This window comes from Pelodiscus sinensis, chromosome 14 (genome assembly GCF_049634645.1).
Source record: "Pelodiscus sinensis isolate JC-2024 chromosome 14, ASM4963464v1, whole genome shotgun sequence".
Lineage (NCBI taxonomy): Eukaryota > Metazoa > Chordata > Testudines > Trionychidae > Pelodiscus > Pelodiscus sinensis.
In genome coordinates this window covers 1,742,065-1,769,447 of record NC_134724.1, presented here as the reverse complement: position 1 = coordinate 1,769,447, position 27,383 = coordinate 1,742,065, and the positions used below count along the sequence as shown (strand labels likewise).

General features: G+C 49.7%; 2 long non-coding RNA genes across 3 annotated transcripts in view; one reads left to right on the top strand and one right to left on the bottom strand.

Moving 5' to 3' along the window:
* The window catches only part of LOC112547298 (uncharacterized), a 33,944-nt gene extending 7,708 nt beyond the window's left edge, over positions 1–26,236 (bottom strand). The window contains exons 1-2 of the long non-coding RNA XR_012895671.1: positions 26,040–26,236; positions 18,955–19,012 (exon numbers count right to left, since the gene is read on the bottom strand). This is a non-coding gene — a long non-coding RNA (uncharacterized LOC112547298). The remainder of the gene's footprint in view (positions 1–18,954; positions 19,013–26,039) is intronic.
* LOC112547297 (uncharacterized) overlaps positions 1–27,383 on the top strand; it is a 386,761-nt gene that overhangs the window by 344,464 nt on the left and 14,914 nt on the right. For both annotated transcript variants that reach the window (XR_012895672.1, XR_012895673.1), the window contains one exon: positions 23,020–23,104. This is a non-coding gene — a long non-coding RNA (uncharacterized LOC112547297). The remainder of the gene's footprint in view (positions 1–23,019; positions 23,105–27,383) is intronic.

The following is a 27,383-nucleotide window of genomic DNA, read 5'->3' as shown; positions in this document are numbered from 1 at the left end:
TAATTGAAACTTCAGTGCTGAGATGAATTCTCCCATGGCGGGGGGGAGGAGGGTGCATTAAAAATAGCCGGGTCGGAGCCCGTGGAAGGTTCGTGAACGCTGGCTTGCTGGGTAGCTTCGTGACACAGGCCGGGTCGGCCTCGGGAGGGAAGGTCGCGATTGGGTTTATAGCGCATCCTGTGATGAAGCTGTCTGGGGATTTCCGGTGTCGTTTCTGATGTACCCAGCGTGGGGCAGCCGCTTGTTAGGAAATGTTAGGGAAGACGCAGCCGCTTGTTAGGAAATGACTGATTTAGAACCGGTCGTGTAAACGCCGTGGCTTGTTTAATTAGTGTGGTGCCGATGCAGGGAGAGGTGAAAGTTAGGTGGCTGCTCGCTCTTTGGTCTCTTTTGTCCCAGAGCTGCTCCCCCTCCATGTGGAGGTCACAGGGGCACTCAGCCCTGGGGAGCTGTTTAGGAGAGAACCATTGGCGGGGGTCAACATTATTCTGGGGAGTCAGGGGAATGATCTTTGCAAGGGACAGGCAGCAAAAAGACTCTCCAAGACCAGAATGGGGTGGTTAGTTTTGCTGTGACACTTGGACCGATAAGTTCCGATCTGTGGGACAAGAAGACAAGGCAGGTGACGAGACTGGTGGAATGTGCCCCAGAGAAAATAAGCGCGGCCAGGCTGGGTCAGACCAAAGGTCCATCCAGCCCAGCGTCCTGTCTGCCCACAGTGGCCAATACCAGATGCCCCAGAGGAAGTGAACAGAACAGGGAATCCTCACGGGATCCCTCCCCTGTCACCCATTTCCAGACAAACAGAGGCTAGGGACTCCATCCCTACCCATCCTAACTAATAACCATTGATGGACCTAACCCCCATGAATGCATCTAGCTCTTTTTTGAACCCTTTTTCTTCACCACATCCTCTGGCAGGGAGTTCCACAGGTTGACTGTGTGCTGAGTGAAGAAACACGTCTGCTACCTATTAATTCCATTTGGAGACCCCAAACGAACTAAACAGAGGAGAAAGACAATTCCGTGGGAGAAGAAATGACTTGTCCCCATTACACCGCTAGGAATAGAACCAGGTCAGTGCCTGGCTCAGTAGATCACGCAGCCCCTCAACTTTCCTAACTGTTGGTAGGAAGCTCCCCTCAGCAGGTCCTGACAGGTATTGATATTTCTTTTTATAGCTACAGAAACATTAGAAACTCCCCAACTGCTCACGTAACCCTCCAGGACAATATACTAGAGAGACATAACCTTGTGCTAGCAAGGCCTCGAGTTAAGAACATTCGCTGCTTATCTGCAGGGGTTGATTAAACCTCCTGCTGAACCAGTGGAAAGAGCTTCATTCCTTATCTAGCTCCAGAATGGAGACTATAGTAGCATTTCCTTCTTCCCGCCCCCTGCCTGCTTTGGAAACCCTCCTGGACCCAGACGGTCCCTTATTTTTCGTGTGTTCAGTGCCTCGCACGGGGAGTCCCAGATCTCGGTTTGCATGTCTGGGTGCTACCGTGAGAGAAATAATATGAAAGATTCCTGCCCTTTGGACTCTAGCCCCGCTGCGATTTTGAAATCTACTGGACAGTTTAGAGACTTTGTGCCTCTGTCTGTCTGTCTGTCCATCCCTCCGTGACTCTGTTTGTGCAAGAACTCCTCCTAAATGGTAAGAGTTAGGGGCACCAATTTGGGATGAAGCTTCCTCGTATCCTAATGTAAAGCAAGGCCAAGGTTTGGTTGTGCCAGGCCAGTGGGATGTGCCCGGAATGGGATTGTTTTGCAACAAATGGAGAGGGAGGGGTATGATGGCAGGAACAGTAGTACCTCAGAATGACCACAGGGGGGCAACATGCGCCCCAGCCCTGGGGAGCAGACGCTGGCCGGCAGCATAGCCCTCACCACCCTGGCCTGCCCAGGGCAGCAGCTGCCGACTGGACTATGCAGCTCCCCCTGCCCTGCCTGCCACATGTTGTGATATTTCTTCTGTGTGAAATGACATGTTGGGAATGGCAATAGCCGGATTACAGTAGGTACGACGATGACATATGCCATTGCTATTGCTAATATAGTCTACTGCTAGAAGACTTACCTGGCATCACCGAGGGCCGGGGCCAGCCTGGGGTCAGCAGAGCTGTGTGGCCCACCCAGCAGCTTCTCCGTGGGGCTGCCCCAGACCCCGGACCGGAGCACCACCAGATAAGTCTCCTAGTCCAGCCGGTTCCAGACTTTTTCTCATGACTCAGTGGAAGAAAATTGCTGATGCTGCCACCCAATCGAATCTGACCAGAGTGCGGGCTCCAGGGTGGGGCTGTGGAAGAGCTTTGGGGTGCAGGAGGAGGCTCCAGCTTTGGGGGGGGATCAGGGCAGGGGAAGGAGGGTCTTCCCTCAAGCGGCTCCCAGTTAGCAGTGCAGCGGGGGGGTAAGGCAGCTTCCTGCCTCTCTGTGCCCATGCAGCACCTAGAAGCAGCTGGCAGCAGGTTTGCAGCCAATGGGAGTGAGGAGCTAGTGCCCTGGGTCTGCTGCCGGCCGCTTCTGGGGCGCAGCGCAGTCTGCAGGGCCAGGACAGGCAGGGAGCTGCCTTAGCCCCCCAGTGCTCACCTGATCCCCTGCAGCAAGGAGACCCAGCGCCCGACATCCCAGTGCTGGGGGGCACCCCATCGTTTGAAACCCCTTGGGCTAGTGAGTGATAAGGGGACTACATCAAGGCCTCAGGAGAGAACTCTGTCGGGTGTGTCACGGCTGTGTCGTCCCACGCGCCTCACCTGCCCCTTGCGAAGAAAGGCCCCGTGTGAAAACGAGAAGGATGCCGGGAGCAGGGAGTGAGCGTCTCCCTCCAGCCCCACACAAAGAACTTTCCCGGAATGCCTGTCATCCCGCATCACGGCAGCCCCGTAATCTTTCATTAGAACGTTCAGCAGTAATTGCTGGCAAAATGCCACTTGCCTTTTCTTTTTTTTTCCCCTCCCCTCTCTCATTTTAACAAAACATTTATGCACGAAAGATTTAATGCCAGGTATCAAGCATATCATTGTAAATTTACCACTAATTAAGCCTAATTAAAATAATTAAATGGCTGCGGAGTCACAATGTGAATTAAAATCACATTGCCTCTTGGGCGCGCGCTTCTCTCCGCACCGTCCTTGCTTCAAATTTCGGGTGCCTGTTCCGATGCGCACCAGGGTTCTGCCGGCAGAGGGATTCCATAATTAAGCTAATGCTGTGATTTGATGGTAAGTTTTTCAATGTCAGGCCCTCTTGAGATGTTTCTTTATCTGGATGAAGTATGGACGATTTGACAATTCTCTCCCTCCAAGCAGTCACTTGCTTTTGCATATTCATTACTCATTGGATTTTTAATCAAAGTCGCTGATGGACCCTTTGCACCACAAATAACTCCGTCATGAATAATTTATCTTGTGGAGCTCATCACTGTGTAGAGGCTGTGGATGGAAGGGGCTTTGTGATTGGCTACACAGGCTGGCCTACTGTACGCACCACATGGTGGCTCCAGATGTTAGTGTTTCACATGTGCCTAGCTCATCAAAAACAAAAACGGCCGGTACCCATGGGCCCGAGCCATCCCTAGACAGGCCATCTGGCTAACCACAGAGCGGTAGGGGAAAACAAACCTCGGCGAATTGTGGGATAAATGTCTAGTCTAGCTGTGTGCATGAAATGTACCAGCAACGTGCGCCCATCGCTAGAGTGGGATAGACGTTACATCCAGATCTTGCCCCACTTTTGTATTTACATGCGATTTCGATTTCATGGGCGTCAGAAGACTAGATACCTTCCTGGTTGCTTCACTGGTATATACGAGACTCGCGCTATCCAAGTCCTTGGAGCCATGCTGCTTTGCCACCAGCTGAGAATCTGACCCGGTATTTTTTGCGGACAAGTATCTCAGTGGTGCTTTAAGTTTAAAAAGACTGGGACTTTTCAGCTTAGAAAAGAGGAGCCTAAAGGGGGATATATTAGCGGTCTATAAAATCATGACAAGAGACAATGAATAAGGAAAAATTATTGACTTGTTCCCATAACATAAGAACTAGGGGTCACCAAATGAAATTAATAGGCAGCAGATTTAAAACAAACCAAAGGAAGTATTTCTTCACGCAGAGCACAGTTCATCTGTGGAACTCCTTGCCAGAGGGTGTTGTGAAGATCAGGACTTTATCAGACTTCAAAAAAGAACTGGATAAATTCACGGAGGGTAGCTGGAAATGGCAGTCACCTGATGATTCCCCGTTCTGTTCACTCCCTGTGGGGCACCTGGCCACTATCAGCAGTCAAGACACTGGGCTAGATGGACCTTGGGTCTGACCCAGCCTGGCCATTCTAATGTTCTCTGTCAGCTGCTTACTAGGCTGGTGATTTGATACGATTATGATCCGCATAGTTATTATAGCTCTGATCCGGCCATTCACACTGTGCTAGCCAACTCTTTGGCCTGCTGTGGCCCCCTTGACTTCCGAGGGGCAGCACACCCCACGTCTGCATGCTTTCCTTTGCAAGAGTGACTGGCCATAGTTACAGGGTTAGTCCTATTTGGAAACAGGCTTGGTGCGAGTCAGAGCTGATTCTCCACAGCTGCCTCCTCCCGATGTGTTGGCTGACTCCTGGTCATGCTGGCTGCCACGCCAGCCGGAGATGTGCCTTCCAGATCTCCCCTGAAACGAGGGGGGGAGGGGCGAAACTCCCGTTTTACAAATGTCATTTCTAATCGTTCTCTTTACCCCGTGAGGAGAGACAGGCGGAGCACAGCGCTTCCAGGAGGTCACACGCTGGAAGAGCAGCGCATGCGAATTGACGTGCTGGAGGAGGCGTAAGAACGGCCCCTTGTCTCGCTCAGACAGTGAAATGGGAAACAGTTGTGATTGGAGCCTAAAATAAGGTCAGGGGCATGGGGGGAAGAGGAGGGAGGTAGATGCGAGGGAAGAAAATCCTAATTGAACAATCAAGACATCCGTCGTGGCCATGACGCCTCTGGAAAGCTCATGAATTGCTTCATGTGGCCTGTCAAATATGGTAATGAGTCCTTCGCGGCCGTTCCCCAGGCCCGCTGCGCTCCCTTCACAGTTGCTGCTGTCAGTACGCACCTGACTGGAGGCGGCTGATGGGGAGAATAAGGTTTATTGAGCAGAATCCCCACAGACGCGATCTCTTTCTCTGTGTCATTACGCGGCTGCCAGGGTTTCGCCACAGAAGGCCTCGCCTGAGGAAAGGGGCGGCTGGAGCAGCCAGCGGCGGTAGGTAGGGACTGCTCGTTCCTGAGGAGATTATGCCTTCGTCCGTGACCCTGTGGCCACCGCGTGGACTCCTAGGCAACTCACGGCTTGATTAAACTGGATACACTGGAGTCCTATTAATCCACTTGGTTCCACTGGGAAAATTAGACACCGTTCAGTAGACAGAGAAAATCTCTACTTCAGAGGGGGTTGATTTCTTCAAGAATCTGTATGAATTTTGGAGGCCGGTGAAAGCTTCCAATGCCAGCCTAAGTAATGAATCAAATGAGGAGGGGGCTATAAAGGAACGCAAAGAAACCATAAAAATGAGTCGTCCTGTGGCACATTAGAGACTAATACAAGTATCAGTACTATTTACAGATATCATGCGTATTCGTGTGTAGCTTTCATAGGCAAAGCCCGCTTCCTCAGACGCGCTGGAGTGGGGGAAAAATGATCAATTCTGAGTTCCCCCCTTTTTTTCCCCCACTCCAGCTCATCTGAGGAAGTGGGCTTTGCCTGCGAACGCTCATGATATAGGTTGGACCTTTCTGTTCCAGCACCCTCAGGCCCTGGCCCGTCTCAGAGGAGGGATTTTGCCGGACTAGGGAAGGTTATTTTTGGTCCCCTGTCACTGGTCCCCCGGACCAGCCGCTGGCCTCCCAGCCAGCTCCCCACCTCCTGCTGACCCCACTGGGCAGCCCCACCTGACAGCCGTGTACGCTGGGGCTCTGGGCAGCCGGGCGCACCACACAATGGGGCTCCCTGGATAGTAGTGCTCTGCCCCACTGTGTATGCCATGTGCCGGGGCTCCCAGCCCCTGGGCAGCCCCACTGCCACGCACTCGGCAGCCCCGCTGTCAGCTCCGGTTAGGAGGGTGTCAGCCTGTGCTATCTGTACATTGCTTAGTCTCTAAGGGTACGTCTAGACGACAGGCTTTTGTCGACAGATACTGCCAACAAAGCTTCTGTCGACAAAGAGCATCTAGACTGCATCCAGTTCTGATGACAAAGCAAACCGCTTTGTCGACATGATAGTGTGGACGCAAAGGACGGTGTGGATGCAATAACGCCTTCTATTGACAGACCTCTGTTGACAAAAGGCGTTATTCCTCGTAGAATGAGGTTTACCACCGTCGACGAAACTGCCGCATTCTGGTGACGTTATGTCTACAGAACTCAGTGGTAGTGTAGACGCAGGGATAGTTTTGTCGACAAAAGTTGGCTTTTGTCGACAAAACCCTGTAGTCTAGACACACCCTAAGGTACCACAGGACGACTCGTTAGTTCTGAAGTGGCAGGCTAACACAGCCGCCCCCTCACAGGAAACTAGTGCTGAGTGCAGGAATTCCGCATTGGCCGGGTCTGCGTGCGGGTAAACATATGCGTGTGCACCTGTTGAAGCCGCCTGACGTTGACTTGATTGACAGCCGTTCAAAGAGGAGTGAGCTTTGGAAAAAGACAGCGGCCCAGACCAGCTTTCTTTCTCATTCGAATGGGGATGGTTCGGCCCCGCTCCGTCCCTCAGGGTGAATTGACTTCTACGCCGATGGGGAAATGCTCCTTGCGAATGCTGGCTTGCTTTGCAATGCTTTCTCACTTCCTGCTCCCCCACCCTCCCTAGACTCTGGCCGGTGCCCCCGCCTGTTGTGTCTTCTCACCATGCCCTTTGGAGGAGAGGGACTGTCTCTCTACGCTGTGCTTGTACACACCTCCGCTCCTGGGGGCTGCAGTCCGGGGCTGAGGCTCCACCTTGCAACGGCAACGCAGGGAAATGATGCTTGCGATGCTTTTCCAGTGGCTGAAAACCTGCCCTGCCCTGCTGATGCCAGGCACTTCATATACCACTGAGCAGACATGGAAAAGGGCCCAGTGCAGGGGTTAGGGGAGCAGCAGGGAGGTGCAGGCATGAAGGGCAAAGAGGGGGTGCAATGCGGGGCTTATGGGTAAAGAGGGAGGAGAGCGTAGGGAGCCTACAGTGCCTATGGGGGACCAGAAGTGATAAAGGGCACCGCAACCAACACCCTAAGTACCTAAAAGGGTGCTACAAGCAGGAGGGAGAAAATTGTTCCCTTGGCCTCTGAGGACGGGACAAGCAGAAATGGGCTTAAATTGCAGCAAGGGAGGTTTAGGTTGGACATTAGGGAAAACTTCCTGCCTGTCAGGGTAGTTAAACACTGGAATAAATTGCCTGGGGAGGTTGTGGAATCTCGATCCCTGAGGATATTTAAGGTTGGACAGACATCTCTCAGGGCGGGTCTAGATGGTGCTTGGTCCTGCCGTGAGGGCGGGGGACAGGACTTGATGAGCTCTCAAGGTCCCTTCTACTTCTAGGATTCTGTGACTCTATGGGTACGTCTAGACTACATGGCTCCGTCGACGGAGCCATGTAGATTTGTTTGTTCAGCAAAGTGAAATGAAGCAGCGATTTAAATAATCGTGGCTTCATTTAAATTTAAATGGCCGTCCCGCTCTGCCTATCAGCTGTTTGTTGGCAGATCAGGCCAGTCTGGACGCTCCCCTGCCGACATGAAAGCCCTTTATCGACCTCCCTGGTAAACCTCATCCTACGAGGCATAACGGGGAGGTCGATAAAGGGCTTTCAGGTCGGCGCGGGAGCATCCAGACTAGCGCGCTGAGCCGACAAACAGCTGATCAGCTGTTTGTCGGCTCAGCATGGCAGCCATTTAAATTTAAATGAAGCCGCGATTATTTAAATCACATCTTCATTTCCCTCTGCCGATCAGCTTAATCTACATGGCTCCATCAATGGAGCCATGTAGTTTAGACATACCCTATGAGTCTATGACCACACGAGCCAGAGGCTCCAGAATTTTCCCAGGGTCTGCCCTGTGGAAGAGGAAAAACCTTTGACGTTCCATGGACTCATCCCACCCTCCCTCCTAACTCCTGTCTTGAATCCATGAACCACCCTTGAGGAGCTCACTACAGTCCAGCAGGCGTGCATGCACAGATACCTCCACAGCAGTGAAGAGGGGGCATTGCGGGTTCAGGCACAGCGAAGGACACTCTGCAGGTTGAGCGTTTTGCATACCTAACCCTTCACCTGCAAGGTGGCCAGTCTGCACGTCACCATCTATCTGCGCTGGTGGCTACAGCTTGAACCCCTGTAGTCCGGCATGCTCTGGTCTGGCAACATCCATGGTCTGGCATGATTTTAATTAGCCACATGTCTGCTTATCATGGGGGTGGCCAAGTTTCCTGTGGTCCCAGAAAGTTTGTTTCCAGCCCCCAGTCCTGGCTCTCAGGGTTCTGTGCCGTTATTTAGCTCTAACTTACCCCTCCAGGTTTTCTCAGAGCCCAGCAAGCAGGGGAAGTGTTGGTGATGCTGCTAGACAATATCGACCTCCCGTGGTCCGGCAAACTCTCTGGTTTGGCACCGGTCAGGATTCGGGGGTATTGGACTAGAGAGGTTCAACCCGTACTTACATCCTCTTGAGAGACACCCACAAGCCCATTTGCAGATGACAGAAACTGGTGGAATGATAAATAACTATGAGGATGGGTCAATTAGATCAATTTGGATCTCAGGAAGGTGGGCTCATCTGAACAAGTTGGCTGTGTCGAGACTGGCAAGTTTTTCCGCAAAAGCAGCTGCTTTTGCAGAAAAACTTGCCAGCTGTCTACACTGGCCGCTTGAATTTCCGCAAGAACACTGACAATCTCGTGTAAGAAATCAGGGCTTCTTGCGGAAATGCTGTGCTGCTCCCATTCGGGCAAAAGTCCTTTTGCGCAAAAGGGCCAGTGTAGACAGCTCAGATTTGTTTCGCGCAAAAAAGCCCCGATGGTGAAAATAGCGATCGGGGCTTTTTTGCGCAAAAGCATGTCTAGATTGGCCACGGACGCTTTTGCGCAAAAGCATCCTTGCCAATCTTGATGTGCTTTTGCGCAAATGCTTTTAACGGAAAAGCTTTTCCATTAAAAGCATTAGCGGAAAATCATGCCAGTCTAGACGTAGCCGTTGTGTTTTCATACCATCAGATCAAAGTCAGATCTCTAGTAACAAAGAATGTAGTTCATGTTTACAAGAAGAGGGATATCAGCTTGGAAGGGGGGGGGCTCAATGTAAAAGACTGACAGGTTCCGTGGAACCTGTGGAACTCCTTGCCAGAGGATGTTGTGAAGACCAGGACTTTAACAGGATCCAAAAAAAGAGCCAGATAGATTCATGGAGGTTAGGTCCATCAATGGCTATTAGCCAGGATGGGTAGGAATGGTGACCCTAGCCTTTGTTTGGAAATGGATGACAGAAGAGGGATCACGTGAGGATCCCCTGTTGTGTTCCTTCCCTTTGACACATCTGGCATTGGCCACTATGGGCAGACAGGACGCTGGGCTAGATGGGCCTTTGGTCTGACCCCGTCGGGTGAGCTTGCCACAGAACGAGATGCTCACAATGCCCAGTCTACTTATTTTATCCAAGGGAAGGCCACGCACGCTAGAACACAGTCTACTTTTCTGATAGCGCTGGCTCTTTAATCCAACAGAGAAAGACCCAACAAGATGCAGTAGCTGGACAAATTCAGACTAGAAATGAGCACGTTTTTAACAGCGAGTGTAGCTGACTAGTGCAACAATTCACCTAAGGATGTGGTGGACTTTCTGTATCTTTAGGTCTTTAAGTCAAGCCGGAGCGTCCTTCCATATGATCTGCAGTAGGTCCACAAAAAGTTACGGGTTTGGTGCAGAAATGACAGGGTTAGGTTCTTTGTCCTGGATTATTTGGGAGCTCCGGATACAGGCTCATACTGAAAGTCATGTCTCTCCAACCTACTACAGTTCTTTGAAGGGGTCAACAAGCATGTGAACAAGGGGAATCCAGTGGAGATAGTGTTGTTCAGAAACTACAGGAAACCCAAGAAACTACAGACCAGTCAGCTTAACTTCTGTGCTAGGGAAGATAACGGAGCGAATAGGTAAGGAATCCATCTGCAAACATCTGGAAGATAATAAAGTGGTAGGAAACAGCCAGCACAGATTTGTAAAGAACTAATCATGTCAAACCAATCTGACAGCTTTCCGTGATAGGATAATGAGTCTGGTAGATAAGGGAGAAGCAGTGGACGTGGTATACCTAGACTTTAGTAAGGCATTTAATATGGTCTTGCATGATCTCCATAGCAATAAACTAGGGAATTACAACTTGGATGGGGCTCCTATAAGGGGGGGTGCATAACTGGCTGGATAACCGTTCTCAGAGAGTAGTATTTAACCGTTCACAGTCATGCTGGAAGGGCAGAACAAGTAGCGTTCTGCAGGGGTCTCTTTTGGGACCGGTTCTGGTCAATATATTCATGGACAATTTAGATATTGGCATAGAAAGTATGCTTATTAAGTTTGCAGATGATACCAATCTGGGAGAGGTTGCATGTGCTTTGGAGGATAGACAAAAATGATCTAGACAAACTGGAGAAATGGCCTGAGGATGAAGTTTAACAAGGGCAAATGCAAAGGACTTCATTTAGGACAGAACAATCAGTCTCGCACATACAGAATGGGAAGCTACTGTCTAGGAAGGAGTCCTGCAGAAAAGGATTTAGGGGTCATAGTGGACCTCAAGCTAAATGTGAGTCAACAGTGTGACGCTGTTGCAAAAAAGGCAAACCCGATTCTGGGAGGCATTAACAGGAATGTTGTGAGCAAGACACGAGAAGTCATTCTTCTGCTCTACTCTGCGCTGATTAGGCCTCAGTTGGAGTATTGTATCCAGTCTGGGCACCGCATTTCAAGGAAAATATGGAGAAATTGGAGAAGGTTCAGAGAAGAACAACAAAAATGATTCAAGGTCTAGAAAACTTAATGTAGGAAGGAAAACGGAAAGAACTGGGCTTGTTTAGTTTGGAAAAGAGAAGGCTTTCACGATAGCAGCTTTCAAGTACCTAAAAGGGTGTTACAAGGCGGAGGGAGAAAAATTGTTCTTGACCTTTGAGGATAGGACAAGAAGCAATAGGCTTAAATTGCAGCAAGGGAGGTTGAAGTTGGACATTAGGAAAAACTTCCTAACTGTCCGGGTGGTTACACACTGGAATAAATTGCCCAGGGAGGTTGTGGAATCTCCATCACTGGAGATATTTAAGAGCAGGATAGACAGACACCTGTCAGGGATGGTCTAGATGGTGCTTGCTCCTGCTGTGAGGGCAGAGGACTGGACTTGATGACCTCTTGAGGTTCCCTGCAGCTCTAGTGCTGTTTGGTTCTGTGATTTTCAGAAAGCCTTTGACAAGGTCCATTGTTGACGGTTCTTATGCAAAGTAAGGTGTCATGGGTTAAGTGGGAAGGTCCTTTCATAGATCATTGACTGATTAAAAGATAGAAAACAAAGGGCAGGAAAAAATGGTCAGTTTTCAGACTGGAGAGAGGTAAATATCAGGATCTTTAAGGATCTGTAATGAGACAGTGCTGTTCCATGTATTCATAAATGCTCTTGAAAAAGGGGTAAAGCATGAGGTGGCATAATTTACAGATTACACAAAGCTATTCAAGCTAGTTAAGTCCAAAGCAAAGACTTACAAAGGGATCTCTCAAAACTGGGTGAATGAGCAATGAAATGGCAGATGAAAGTCAGTGTTCATAGATACTAAGTAATGCATTTTGGAAAATATAATGACAGCTATATGTGCAAAATGGTAAGGTGTAAAATTAGCTGTTACCGCTCAAGAGAGAGATGTTGGAGTCATTGTGGATAGTTCTCTGAAAACATACACTCAGTGTGCAGCAGCAGTCCAAAAAGCAAACAGAATGTTGGGAATCATCAAGAAAGATAGCGAGAATAAGACAGAGAACATTATATCACCTCTATACATTTTTGAATACTGCCTGCAGATGTGGTCGCCCCATCTCAAAAAAGCTAGTCTAAAATTGGAACAGGTTCACAAAAAGGGCAACAAAAATGATTAGGGGGTGTGGAACAGCTTGCAGCAAACAGAGATGTAAAAGACAGACTTTTCAGCTTGGAAAAGAGATGATTAAAGGGGCATATGACAGAGATCTATAAAATCATAACTGGTGCAGGGAAAGTAAATAGGAAAATGTTATTTATTCCTCATAACACAAGAACAAGGAGTCACCAGATACAATTAATAGGCAGCAGGGTTTTTTTTTTTTAAGTATTTCTTCACACAATGCACAGTCAACCTGTGGAACTCCTTGCCAGAGGAAGTTGTGAAGGCCAAGACTATAACAGAGTTAAAAAAAGAACTAGATTCATAGAGGATAGGTTCATCCATGCCTATAAGCCAAGATGGGCAGGGATGTTGTCTCTAGCCTATGTTGGTCAGAGGCTGGGAATGGGTGACACGGTAGGGATCACTAGATAATTCTCTGTTCTGTGCATTTCCTCTGGGGCATCTGGCGCTGGCCACTGTCAGAAGGTAGGACACTGGGCTGGATGGCCCTTGGGTCGGACCCAGTCCGGCTGTTCTTGAGCCTCTTCTTGCCATAAACTGATTTAAGTGACGCCAAGGCCTTGTTCCGACCCCGTGCAAAGGTGGAGGAAGGCTCTTAAGCTACGCCATTCTTTTGCCTCAGCGTTGGCGACTTTCCTGTGCTTTGCAGACTCTGACTGTCTTTTGGACCCCCTCTCGCTTTCCGAACGTCATCCTCGTTTGTGATCTAATTATACGACCACAGCACAGCTGTGATTTTTGTCAGTCTCCCAAAGGGATTTGTCAGTCAGTGTCGACATGACATCCTGTTGTACAATTTGTCACGGGTGTAGACATCAAGTTATTACTTGTTGTTTCCAACAATAGCATCTCACATGTGGCGGTTTATGAACACGGGGAAACACAGAGCCCCCTCCCCCAAATAATGTGTCCATGACCCCACGCTTTGCTCTGCAGGCAGCCCCCTGCCTGTGTTGACAGTGCATGCGCATCGCTGCCTGATTTATTCCAATGACTTGGAGGCAAATGGGTTTCTGCTGTTGTTTTAAGACGCTTCTCTCTGACTTGACATGGGGGGTGTGCGTGGGGAGTGAGCCGAGGGTCTGAGCTGATGGGACATCACCCAAGCCACCCTCTTACAGTCAACAAGGTGCTAGAGTAGAATAGCTGCTTGGTTGGGATGCTTCATCCGGCCTCTTGACCGCATCTCCCATGTCGCGGCCTCCGTGTATGGCTCCACTTGGCGTGAAAGAAGAGCGTATAACATTTCAGAGCCCATTTCTGCTACAAAGACTCATGGGAACAGCCTTCTGTTCTTGCCAAAGGTCCCTACATTTTCAAGGTAGGGAATGCTCTTCTCCTTGTACAGCACCTAGGACAGGTGAAGAGCCAAAATAGTGGTGGATACAGGGCAAAGAGCTGAGGGGGAAAAAGTTGTTGCGCAAAAAAAGAAAAAAAAGCCCAGGTCGCTGCATTTGGTCGAGCAAAAGAAAAAAAAGAGCAGAGCAGGCATTGCCCTTTTAAGGTGGCCATTTTGAACTCTGCACAGGACCCCACAACTCTGGCTCTATCTCTCAGACAGAAACACGCTGCCCCTTTCAGAGCCATGGGTGTGGGAGCTGCAATTTTTTTTTTGAAGAGTTGCATGTGGCTCATGAGCTGTGGGTTGGCCACCCCTGACCTAGGACAATGGGGCCCTAGTCTTGGCTAAGACTCCTAGGCACTAAGGTGACACTAAAAAATCAAAAATAACCTTCAACCAGTGTAAATCAGGAGTACCCAGTGGTGTGAAACTTGGGTGGAGTCAGACTCAGGTCTGGACCCATGAGGCTATGCCTACACCACTAGTAGGGATGGGTTTGTACTCAGCATGGCTCCACTTTGCTCCCACTCCTGCTACCTGTACTGCCTCAGCTATATCCACATGAGCACGAGCTTGAGGAGAGCTAGCCCGCGTATGTGTATACGAGCATGACAATCATACCCCCAGCTCCTGGTGTAGACATGGAGCCACTGTTATAAAATGGCCTGAAATAATCAAAGGCTCTGCTAGTCGATTTAGTGGGTCTTCACTAGACCTGCTAAATCAATCCCTGGTGGATCCATTGAGTAGCAACTCTGAGCACTGTTTATAAACCCTTAGACGGTCACGGTGACAAGCTCAAGGCCAAATTCTGCAAGATGATCTCCACAAAGCAACTCTTGCATGTGTATAGGAGTATTGACTTCAGATGGGTTCTGTGCAAGCATCAGCATTTGCCCTAACAATATCTGATAGTGGGTGATGTTGGAAAGTGTCCTAAATTCGCTTCACAAGAATGAACCCAATATCTAAGGACAGGTCCACACTACAGGAGAGAGTCGATCTAAGCGACACAATTTGAGTTACCTCAGTAGCGTAATCCAGGTCGACGTAGCTTGGATCGCCTTACCATGGCATCTATACTACACTAACCTGACTGGAGAGTTTCTTCTGTCAACTCCCTTTACTCATCTCATTGTGGTGGAGTAACAGAGTTGACGTCCAAGCGATGGGTGGTCAACCTAGCGGGTCTTCACTAGACCTGCTAAATCAACCCCTGGTGAATCGATTGCCACAGTGTTGATCCATCCAGGAGTGGGGATAAGCCCTTAGTGTTGAAATTTTATCCTGAGTTTCCCAAAATTTGGAGTTTTCCTGAAAAGTCAAAGCTCTGAGTCATGACATGAGTATCTCAGCTTTCATTTAAAAGGACAAGTCAGTTTCTAGGCCTCGTGTTTGTGGGAAATGCCCAGAGATGAGGGCTAAGAAACTAAAGGGCAAATAAAAAGAACTCAACATGTATTGATTTGTTAAACTCTTGTGATTTTTAAGCCTGTTTCAATGGCGTGCGGGGCTGACTCATGGTTTTCAATGCTCAGGGTTGGCCACACTAGAGGCATCTTGCCATGTATTAATCTTCCAGCAGTGACGATTCAGTTGTTGGCCTGGCACTAGAATTTGAAAAGAAAATGAGACAACAAACTGAACAAAATTGAGAGGTTGGTTTAAATGGAAATGTTGTTGCTTTAAACTGCGTGGTTTCATCCAGGATTCTGTTCTGGGGAGATGGATTTTGACCTCTGAGATAGAACAGGAAGAAATGGGCTTAAATTGCACCAAGGAGGTTGAGGTTGGACATTAGGAAAAACTTCCTACCTGTCAGGGTGGTTAAACACTGGAATAAATTGCCTAGGGGGGCTGTGGAATCTCCATCCCTGGAGATATTTAAGAGCAGGTTGGACAGACACCCGTCAGGGATGATCTAGACGGTGCTTGGTCCTGCCATCAGGCCAGGGGACTGGACTTGATGACCTCTCGTGGTCCCTTCCAGTTCTAGTGTTCTAGGATTCTGTGACTTGTGGGTTTTTACTTCTACGTGGCTAACTCTGTATTTTGGATCTAAGTTATTCAAATAATCCAAATTAACTCTGTGCATATAACGTAGGATCATATTTTCCATACATGGAACTTGCCTTCTCCTTTCTGTGTGGTGGGCAGTGCCCATACGGGCCAGGGGACAGGACATCTGGAGCTGTACTTCAACACAGACTCCTGGACCAACTTTCTTCTGTAGCTACATCCGTTTAGTCCTGACAGAAGGGGGCTGCATGCACCAGCAGCGTGGCTCCCGCATCCATGGCTTTGGATCCAGGATGTCAATGTTTTCCCCTTCTCAGATGGGTACATGGGTAATTCGCACAGCACCCCCCCCCCCACACACACACACCCCCGCCCCCTCCGCTTACACTCTGAGCAGAGCATCGGCCCTGTGGACCAGTTTGCTCCTCACAGCTGCCTGTCACTCTTGACAGCTGCCGGTGTATGTCGTTCCCTGCATTAATTAATGCTCGGGCGTATGCAGCTTGAGAGCAGCTGATTGGCTCTCTCGCTGCACCCTCGAATCCCTCACAGACTCCCCATAAGCTTCTTGGCAGCATTGTATGCAGAGGGCTGAACCACTGCTGCTCTAGATGGAAGGGAGGGGCCGCGAGAGAGACCCCACAGCCCGGAACTGAACGGTCTCGCTGTGGGGCCGTTTCCCGGGAACAGATACACTGTGTGGTAGGATGGAAGGCCCGGTGGCACTGAACCGCGGTAGCACCAGTGTGGGTCAGCACGCGTGAGAATATGATGAGATTCAGAGAGCCTGGCTTAGGAGAAAGGGCCTTTCAGTCTTTAAGGGGGACCTTCCTCATGGGCAGACGGTAGTGTAGACCAAGCAAGGCACAGCCTTCCCAAAATTGCCTACATGCCCCGGCTGCCGGGAGTCTGGAGCTGCGGCATGGCCGCCCGGCTTCCCCAGCCACCAAAGAAGGCTGGAGCAGTGTCGTGGCAGCCCTGCTCCCTGGATGCTGGGGAGTGGTGGGCGGGGCTTGTCTCTAGGGGCGGGCCTTAGGTGGAAGGGGCGGGGCTGGGACTTGTCTTCCCCAGATGGGCCTTCCCCCACTGCCCATGACCCTCCTGCCTTTATACCCGTGAGCTCCGACTTTCGTATGCACCTCACTCACTCGTACCCACTGAACTTTGTAGAGTCGCACAGCTGCAAAACCCTGCCCGGTTATCACTCTCCTCTCTGTGGTGGGTCAGATTACGTCGTCATTGCTGCCCAGACCACGCCGCATAGCGCCACGGCATGAGTTCAAGGGCACGGTGTTCCGGCTGTCTGCACATGGCTGAAGCTCAGTCCAAACGTAAATGTCAAACTTTCCATTCCTTGGTATGTACCTTGAGCATTTAAAGGTGGAAAACATGAACAAATACACGTAGCGATTTGGTCCGGGCCTGGCGCAACCCTGGAAGTCTTAAGTTCCCACGTTGACGCTTGTCAGTTACGTATTGAAATCTCACGTGTTTGAAGCAAAAGAGCTTTGTGTTAGATTGGAAGGATTCATCGTGCGTTTCATGGCTGAGGTGTGACAGCAGCAGCGTGCTTTTACCTTTTCCTGTAAAACCGAGACTATTAGCCTCTTAGACAGGAAAACATCTGGAGTTCCAGGGGCCTGTGCAAATTGCCTGGCTCAACATACTGAACGCGCTTCAGTTGGCCTGTGACAAGCGGGCCTGATGAATATAGCTGTTCCTTCTGCATATGCCATCATTCTCCCTGTAGGTTAACGGACCGGATTCTGCAAGCCCATCTACCCCTCAAACCTCTCTAGTCCGGCATCCTTGGGACCTGACCGGTGCCGAACCAGAAAATTTGCCAGACTACGAGAAGTCAATATTGTCTAGCAGCATCACCAACACTTCCCCTGCTTGCTGGGCTGTTCGAGGACATTTAGACCCAGAACTGGGGGCTGTAAACAAACTTTATGGGACTGTGAGAAACTTGGCCACACCCATGATATGTGGACACCTGGACAACCTGTAGCGCCTTTTGTTAGTGTTAGCCGTATCCAGGTTGAACCTCTCTGGTCCGGCATGATGTTAGTTAGCCGGATGTCCACTTGTCATGGCCAAGTTTCCCACAGTCCCATACAGTGTGTTTACAGCCCCCGTCCTGGCTCTCCGTGTTCTCAGTTCAACCTAAAACAATGTTTTCAACTTTTTGCGTCACCAAAACTATTTTAAAATTTCATTTTGGACGCAGCCCCCAACAGTTTTTTCCCCTCAGTTTTCATTCTTCCCATAAGCAAATTTGTCCAGGTCTTCCTAGACAGAGTGCTGCCAAGAGCTGACCTTCTATGACAGGACAATGCGATGCTTACAGAGAAGACATCTTAGGACCTATCTACGTTAGCATTTCCACTGCTGCTACCATCATTGCAGGTGCTCCAGTGACATCGGTCTGCTGAAATGGTGACATTGTACATGTATGGGACATTGTGAGTACAGGTTGAACCGTTCTAGTCCAGAACTCTCTGATCCGGAAACATCCATGGTCCGGAATGATGTTAGTTAGCTGGATGTCCACTTTTCATGGGTATGGCCAAGTTTCCCACGGTCTCATAGAATTTGTTTACAGCCCCCCGTCCTGGGCGGCGCGGCCTACCCACTGATGCCATGGCTCATGAAGCCCTACACTGGCCACCTGGACCCGAGCAAGGAACAATTTAACGCGCACCTGAACCAGGCTCGCATGCAGGTGGAATGCGCCTTCGGGTGCCTCAAGGCCCGGTTCAGGTACCTCGATGTGGGGGAGCACAACATCCCCGAGGTGGTCTCTGCGTGTTGCGTGCTCCACAGCCTCATGGAGAGCGAAGGGGAGGCTCTTTTCTTCATCTGAGCAGCATTCACTTCCCCCAACTCCCTTCCACCTGTCTCCTAGAAGTACTCCAGGTGATTTCAGAGGGGCATGGGTTAGGCCCACTGTGCAGGACAGCACTGTGCAATCTCCCTGACACTTCTCTCAATGCCTGCGTGGTCCAGTCCTGGCCCCCGGAGCAGCTCTTTGGCCCCTCCTGGGGGCAAATGAGGGTGTGGCTAATATCATCTTTCTCGTTTTTATTTGTGACTTAAGCTGGGTTTTGAACCAGGTATCCAAAGCCCCCCAGCCAATGAGACATCCTACAACACCAGCTGGCAAACTTTTCCTTGTTGGTATTAACCCAACATGGACATCTCCATGGTGTGAAACCACCAACCAGTGTTCCCTGTAAGCTGTGTGATTGTGCGGCCACTCAGGACAGATTCAAATGCCACCCAGCTAATCAGCAGAGCACCCATGGCTAGTTTTTTTTTCTATTGGTGGTGCACATTGACACATACCTTGGAGCACATAAAATTATTCCACAAATGGATGGGAAAAAATCCACTTTTAGGACTCTTTAATGCCAGGAAAGGTTTCCTAAAAAAGTGTATAAACATACCATGCAGATGTGTTTCAGTTTATTGCAGTGGGAGAAAGCGTCGATGATATGGAGCACTCTGTAGAAAACAAATAAATTGCTAAATAAGTAGCAAAAGAAGAAGAAAAATATCCGTATCAAATTTATTTATGAGACTTCCCATATCATTTTGCTGTCAATATGCTGTGGGTGACATTTAAAAAGAGCTTCACAGCTTCAGCTTTAAATTTAACCAGCTCGGAAGATACTTCAAAACCTTTCTTTTCATTATTTCCCCGAGTGAGATGGTTCTGAGACTTATAATTTGCTGTGAGGTTCCATTTTTCCAGTTGTTTGCCATGCATCATCTTTCCCCGGTGATAAAACGCACACAAACCCATGTATAGATAGACACACATTATTATCCAAGTATTTAAAGCTACCTCTCCTGGCTTAGTTAGCCTCCCCCTAGATGATCACACTAAAAAGATTCAAATGCTTCAAATGGATGAAGCATTTGGTTTTACTTGGATTATATTTTTTTCCACAAATATAAACCATTTTGCATTTCCAAATCCTTTTGCAAACAGAACAGTTTGTCTTTGTGTTTGCTAATTTAAAAACAAATATTTGCCTGCCAAGCAAATACCGTCTCTGAGGATGTGCTATTAATAGGATAATTAGCCAGCCGGTAATGAAAAGGATTGCTGGTAATTATGGCAAGATTTGTTTTGGCATTTGAAGGCAGAAAGGGAGGCTGAAGTGCTAAAAATCTACCTTCGAGTTAATTAGCACAATTAGAACACACCTGAAAAAATAGGCCAGCTAATGAGCATTTCGTTTTGTTTTTAAAGCGACAGTGCCGGTATGTTCCTTGTGATGCTTAGCGAAAAAAGATTCTTTTGCTGGAAGGGGGTGGGAAAAAAATATTTTCCTGAATAGTTTCTGAACATGTTGATGTTCCCATTCCCCCCCTCCCCCCTCTTTCTCCCCCCTACCCTCCAAGGTTTGCAGGCAGGAGGAAAATCCCTCCCTCTTCTGTATGGAGGTAAGCAAATCATCTTTTTCAAGGGCAAGTTGAAAGAGGATCTAGTCCCCCCGCCCAGCACGAAACCAAAGATGTCTGCAAATTATCTTCAAACGGCTCAGCAGCCACCTGTGAGAACAGAAGAAACATCCTCTGGACAAGCTACCTGCAATGCCACGTTAACGGTGGCCCTCCACAAAAGACATCCACTCACAAAGGGAAGCCAGGAGGGGAGGCTGGGGATAGGACGAGGAATGAACAAAACGTCCATTGGCACCTGCCACGGCTGATTTTGTGCAAAGAGCTGGAGTAATGGTGACTGTAGTAGGAAGGAGAGAGGTTGCTCTGATAGGCGGTGAAGGCAAAGCAGGGAGCAGCAAGCCAGGAGTGAAAACTTAGGAACAGGGTTAAGTGGAGCGTTCCTGTCTCCAGCCGAGGAGAGGGGCTGGGAATAGGTTTCTAAACTAAGGAGCGGAGTGACACAAGAGTGTGGCTGAAACCACACAAAAAGGAAGAACCTCTTCTCACAACAGTTAACCTGTGGAACTCCTTGCCAGGGGATGTTGTGAAGGCCAAAAGTATTACTAGGTTCAAAAAAGAATGAGATAAATTCATGGAGAAGAGGGTAATCAATGACTATTAGCCAAGAAGGTCCACAAAGTAACCCCATGCCCTAAGTGTCCCTGAACCTCTGACTGAAGGGGATGGATCACAAAATACATTTTCCTGTTCTGTTCATTCCCTCTGGGGCTCCTGGTGCTGGCGACGGTCAGACGACAGGATTCTGGGGCAGATGGGGTATTAGTCTGGCCCGGAGTGGCCTTTTTTAATATTCATAGAAATAGCAAGCTTTAGGAACCTATCCCATAGCCAGCCATCAGCCAAGACCTGTCTGCACACACTGCGAAGGAGCCGTAGCTCTGGCCAGTGAATTAATACTTGGAAATCTTGAGTTACTCAGTCCTCTCATTTCTCACACCCAGCCACCCAGTTTCCACCACAGATCAAGGGATTCCATCCTGATCCAAACTTCGTGGCTTCGGGGATTCCCTAGAAACATGCCCAGGTTCCACGAGGCCTCTTCTAAATGTGGAATCGGGAATCTTAGAAATATAGGAGGACAATTGGCCACAATCATTGAAAGTTCATTTCCTGGGTGTTTGCCCGGGGGGGAGAAGATAGGGAGGCTACAGTCTGGAGTTTGCCTATGAGGGCAAAAAGATTCAGCCAGCAAAGTCTACATGGGCCTTGGATAACTGTAGTGGTCTCTGAGGGCTCTTGATGTAAGTGGAAAATCCCAGGCAGTAACAGGTTACACTTGTATTAGTAATAAGCCCATTCGTAGCAGGGCCATCCTTACCCATACACTGCTGCGTAGGGCACCTGAAAATTTGGGGCACCGCTGGGTCTTAATGTCCACCCTCCCGTCTCTTCTTGTCTCTGTCCTGTGGTTCTGCATCCTCGGGAGAGGATCTAGTTAGCTTACGAGTAACAAAGCCTGCCAGAGCTGTTGGCAGCACACTGAACCTGTGTGTGAGCCGTTCAAGCGGTAAGGAAGCCGTTTAACCGGCATTTGCCAACCCCAGATATAGACTGTCAGTTTCTGAATTAACTGGGTCAGGACCTGAGTTTAACATTTGTTTTGCAAATAGTTCATCGGTGGTTTGCTGAAGATCATAAAATCACATTACCAAAAACATCGGCATCTTCCCCCAGGCTGGCATCGGACATCGGGGCACCCGTTTAATAGGATTGCGTAGGGCGCAGAATCCTACCGACAGCCTCAATTCCTAGGCTGAGATTTAAGGTTCTCTGAAATTGTCAGCATCACTGACAAACGGTGTAGGCCTAACAAGTTCAAAAGTTTGATCACTGCAAAACTGGAACTTGCATCCCCGTCCCTGCAGCCTGGCCTCCATATAGACTGGGCAATAGCTAAAGTGTCATGAAATGAAGAGTATTATGTCCAGTTCTGGGCACCACATTTCAGGAAAGATGGGGAGAAATTGGAGAGGGTCCAGAGAAGAGCCACAAGAAAGATGAGAGATCTAGAGAACAGGAGCTAGGAGGGAAGACTGAAAGAATTGGGCTTGTTTAGTTTGGAAAAGAAAAGACTGAGAGGGGACATGACAGCCGTTTTCAGGTATCTAAAAGGGTGTCAAAAGGAGGAGGGAGAAAAATTGTTCCCTTGGCCTCTGAGGACAGGACAAGAAGCAATGGGCTTAAATTGCAGCAAGGGAGGTTTAGGTTGGACATTAGGAAAAACTTCCTGCCTGTCAGGGTGGTTAAACACTGGAATAAATTGCCTAGGGAGATTGTGGAATTTCCAGCACTGGAGATATTTCAGAGCAGGTTAAACAGACATCTCTCAGGGCTGGTCTAGATGGTGCTTGGTCCTGCCATGAGGGCAGGGGACTGGACTTGATGACCTCTCGAGGCCCCTTCCAGTTCTACTGTGCTATGATTCTATGACTCTATCACTGCCGAGCGCTTATTGGTATCACAGGCCAGCTGCAAGGAGGAGGTTTCGCTAGTGGTATCTCTGAATTTTCAGGGAATTTAGCTAAGGTCAGATGGAGGGGGGAGAGAGAGGAGGTGATTTAAAAACAAGAACAAAACAACCCCCCTTCTACTACGTAAAACCTCTCCCCCTCCACTCCAGTGTCCAGCTCATCTGAGGAAGTGGGTTTTGCCCACAAAAGCTCTTGATACCATATAGTTTTGCTGGTCTCTTGAGTGCCACAAGACCACTTGTTTTGAAAGTGACAGGCGAACACGGCGCCCCCTCTGAGACTCCCCACCAACCGTTAAGCTTTATCTTTCCGTATGTTTGTTGCCATACAAAAATGCAGTAGCTGGATCTAAAATGATTAATTAGAAAATTACATTTATGTAACCCACTAATCTGTATTTGTGTTTTGCCAAGGGCACTGAGCGAGATAGGGGAATTACATCCCGATTAGCTCTGATCCAAAAGGAGCCCAGATCTGAGATTATTTTGTGGGCAGAAAGCATAGAATTGTACAGATTCAGGGCAGACAAATCAAAATTAGGGTTCTCTCTTAATTCTCCCCTCCCAGGAGAAAAGGAAGAGGAATGGATTGGTGCGGGGCCTCTCGGAGTTTGCCGGGTAACAGCCGTAGAGTCGGCGTCGCAAAGCAAGAGGTGAGATTACAGAAAAAGCTTCTTTCCCATTGAACGTGGCCTTCCGTTTCCTAAACAAAATTGCTTTTCTTTTTCTCAACATGTGTTCCAAAAGATTAAAGAGCTGTAAGCTTGCACAGCTTAATAAGAGTGTGCATTAGAAGAGTGGCCTGGAAAAGCAAAGCAAAACGAGTCCACTCTATGCGGGGAGGTTTTGAAATCCTGTTTATTGAATTATAAAGAACCTTAAAGGATAAAGGATATTGAAGTAGGGATTTTAATACTTTGTGGTATTTTGGGGAGCGTTTTGATCACAACCAATCATTGAAAAGTCTTTTGCTCTGGGGGAAAAAAAGGGAAGCCATTAAGAGTTAATAGAGACACGGGCTGGGACGATGTTGTATCAGTTAGGTGTCTGGTTGCTAACGAGGAGACTGTTTCCCCTGTAATTGCGTGTTTTGAAATCAGAGGTGAGGCATAATGGTGTGTATTAGAGACTGTGTGAGCTGCAAAGCGAGATTCTGAATCACGTGTGGATTTTATGGTGAAAGGATATTTTGGGCAAAGTTAATTTTGCCGTCAGATCTGTTTGAAGGTGTATTTTTAGCAGGTCAGTTACACTAGTACCTATGCATCTGCTAAGATCTAGGGTTGTGATGTCCAACCGGTTCTGAAGCAGAAGCCACTACAGTGGCTCCTGCTATAGCCAACTAGCCACATTAGTCTGAAAATGTAAATAATTTTGTGAGCCAACTAGTCACAGTCAACGAGCCCAATAGCCACACATGGGTCATGGTTGGCATAAGAACATAAGAATGGCTGTACTGGGTCAGACCGAAGGTCCATCTAGCCCAGTAGCCTGTCTGCCGACAGTGGCCAGCACCAGGTGCCCCGGAGGGGGTGGACCGAAGACAATGATCAAGCGACTTGTCTCCTGCCATCCTTCTCCAGCCTCTGACAAACAGAGGCCAAGGACACCATTTTATCCCCTGGCTAATAGCATGTTGGACACCATGGATTTAGGGGGAGGCAAGTTGGGTCAAAGGAAAGAAGTGACTCAAATTGTCCTCTAGAATTTCAACCAATCAGACTTTTCTGAGGTTTGAGAAAAGTACCTGGTTTGGTCCTTGGCTCCTCCTAGCGCCTCTAGAGAATGGACGTGGTGGACGTGTCGCGAGAGAGGGTGTTCTCACCATGGTTCATGCCAGAGCAGAAATATGGGGAAATGCAGTGAGAGAGCCTGTTCTCGTGAGATTTCTGGGGCAATTGTAGTGGGTCTAATAAAACCGGGGCTACGAAGCGGTTATCTGATCTAACGCGCCACTTCTTCCAGGGTTCCCCCATCACGAGGTAGAATGGCACGGTTGGAAACACTAAAAGTGTGTGGCCAGCGCGGACACCCTCCTCCCCTCGTGCAAAGTGGCACTCCAGCAAGGGCTGATGGAGACTTGGGTTGGGTTTAAAGTTCTCTGTCAGCGTTGGGCTGCATGCCAAGGGGTCCCTGGGCTCTTTCCTTGGGGATGTGTCTCTCACTGGAAAAGACCTTGGTCACATCATCTACTCCTGGCTCTGAATTTGAGATCAGCGGTTGCTAGGGACTGTGGGTCTAGAACCTGTGTCTGGAGGTATCTTGCCTGGAGATGACCGTCTCTACTTAGCAACGGCAGTAGCCATACCCCAAGGCAGGTCATGAGCCATAGAGGGCCCGAGTGACAGGGCCGTCCCCCTCCTGATTGGCTCAGGCATGCTCTCGAAGGCGGGGAAAATGGGAGGAAATGTGTGCAAGTAGGTGTGGAACTCCCGCTAGCTGCTGCTACAGCCTCCTTCCTCGTGCCGTTCCTGACCTTGGCTTTACCTCCTGCCTCGGACGCAGGGGGGCCGGAGGGGGGAGGTTAAATCAAGCATCCCAGTTCTAATTCTGACAATTCACAAAGCACATGGGATGCTGGTCCCTGAACCAGGCAGAGCAGGGAACGTTTGCGGGTGATCAGCAGCCTCGCCCCGAAACAGAACCAGGTTGGCAGAATGTTTCCCGGAGAGGAATAAATTTGGGGAAAGGGAGGGGTTGTTCTGAAGCACCGACCGTCTTCCCATGCCCAGCCCTGTGCGTGCAGCAGGGATTTCTGGGTAACTTTCCAATGGGAAGCTCAAGAGTTGTGGGATGCTGCCTGGAGGATCGAGTAGGCCCTGGCACCTCCTGGCAACCTGCCCGAGGTCAAAGAGAAAGCAAGGGAGCGGCGCGGGGTTTCCGGTGAGGAGTGGCATAGAGACGGATGGAGAACACGAGGAACAGCGATGGCGAAATGCCCCCCCTTGACAAAAGGGCTTTTGTTCTCCACGAGGGGATGCCCTTGAGCCTCGGCGAGGAGGGGAATAGCAGCAGGAGTGGAGACGGTGCCTCAGAAGAACGCTCCGCCGCTGTCCTGACGAGAGGGCATGGGCCACCTGGAATTCCAGGGGGAAACTGAGTCTCGCGGAGTAGGGAGGGGGCTATCACGCTGGTTGATTTGGCCTCAGGATGGGGCCTGCTGCTTTGAAGGAGAGCCTGTTTCCCGAGAAGAAGGGAGGGGCAATGTGGAACCTCTGCCGCTTGTCAGAAAACATCCGGGTGTAGCGCAGTGACCTGGACCACAACAAAAACGTGTTCCTAAACCCCGTGAACCGGAGTCTGTTCTCACTGAGGCCCACCCTAGCCTCTGGATCTTGGTGAAGCTACTCAGAGTAACCCAGAGGCGAATCGAGGCTGGTCCAAAAATGCCGGTATTCCAACGGAGGGTGAAAATGTTCCTGGGAATTTTGAATGGCAAAAAACCCCAGATGAATTTTTGGGGAAAGAAAGATCGTTATTACAGGTATAGAAATTAAATCGCGTTGTGTTTTCTCTGCAGGCGGGCGAGCCCTGCGGATCGACTGGATTCCTTATTAATGCCAACTCCCCAAATGTTACCGTCTTTACCATCGTCTCCCGGCTCCCCCGCGTGGCTCTCTCTACATCACCTCAGTTGTTCGGAGGAAGGTGTCGCGTTGAGCTCTGCCCAATGGTGCCTGGACACAAGCAGGCTTGGCAGCTCTTTAGTGATGTCACAAAGCCGCCGCGGCTCAGCCGGCGCATGAAGAGACGGCCTTGACGAGCGTACCCCCCTCCCAGGCCCTCTCTGTGCTAGGAAACTATTTTGAAGTTACTAAACTTGACTCCCGATTTAACAAATTCGAACTAGCGTGTCCTCACTACAAGGAAGCCTCAAAATGAGTCCACGGCAGGCTCCGTTCATGGGGACTGGCCATCTCAGCCTGGGAGCCCCAGGGCCACGGGGAGTCATTAGTTCGAACTACTCTGGGGAGGAGTTATTCTGAAAAAGCAGCACCGGAGCGTCCACACTCCCGCTATTTCAACAGAACTATTTCAGAAATAGCCAATTAGCCCATCGTAAGACCGGATTTTCAGGTCTCTCCTCCACGTCGGTCTTCTCGCCTGAGCCTCTGGTCTCTCGCTCCGTCTCTCTCTCTCTCTCCCCTCCTCCTACTGCCTCCCCCCCCCCCAACTCTCCTCTGTCTCTCTTTCTCTTCTCCTCCTCCTCCTGCATGGGGAGCGCAGAGCCCCAACGGCTGTTTGTGCCGCTTGCTCCTGCGCGGCAGCCCAGCTGAGCGGCTGCCTATGAGCTCCAGCTGCCCTCCTGCACCGTTTGCCTTCACCCCAGCACAGATCCTGCAGCCTCCCAGCTGTCCTCTCCCTCCCCGTCGTTCCCCCGTCCTCCTCCCGGCCAGGGTCTGTTCACTGCCAGAGGGTGGGGCCTGGAGCTGCTGTCACACCGCACGTCACCGCCCCCTTCGCCTCCCACTGTGGCGCTTGGCTGACTTCTGCGCCGCTCAGCCAGGCCACCGCAGGGAGCCGCTTGCTCCCCCACGGCGGCCCGGCTGAGTGGCGCAGAAGTCAGCCGAGCACCACGGCGGGAGGCAACAGCGCCTCCCAGAGGGAACAGCCAGCGTTTCAGCGTTACGCAGTCACAGACATTGGGCTACTATATATATGATGAGCGTTATTCCTTGAGTGCAGATTTTAAATTCCATGGCCCATTCTTTTGGGGCTTCATAATGTGGATGCTCCACTTACAAATTCAACCTGGGGTAAGTAAAGTCCTAGTGTAGACCAGGGCCTAGTAGGCAATACATCCTCTCCCCAACTTACGAGCCAGTTACGAACCAAGCAATGGGTCGTAACTCGGTTTGTTCGTAAGTCGGACCCTAGAGTGACCGTGCTGTTTGTAAGCGCGGATTGCATTCGTAACTCAGGGTCCACCGT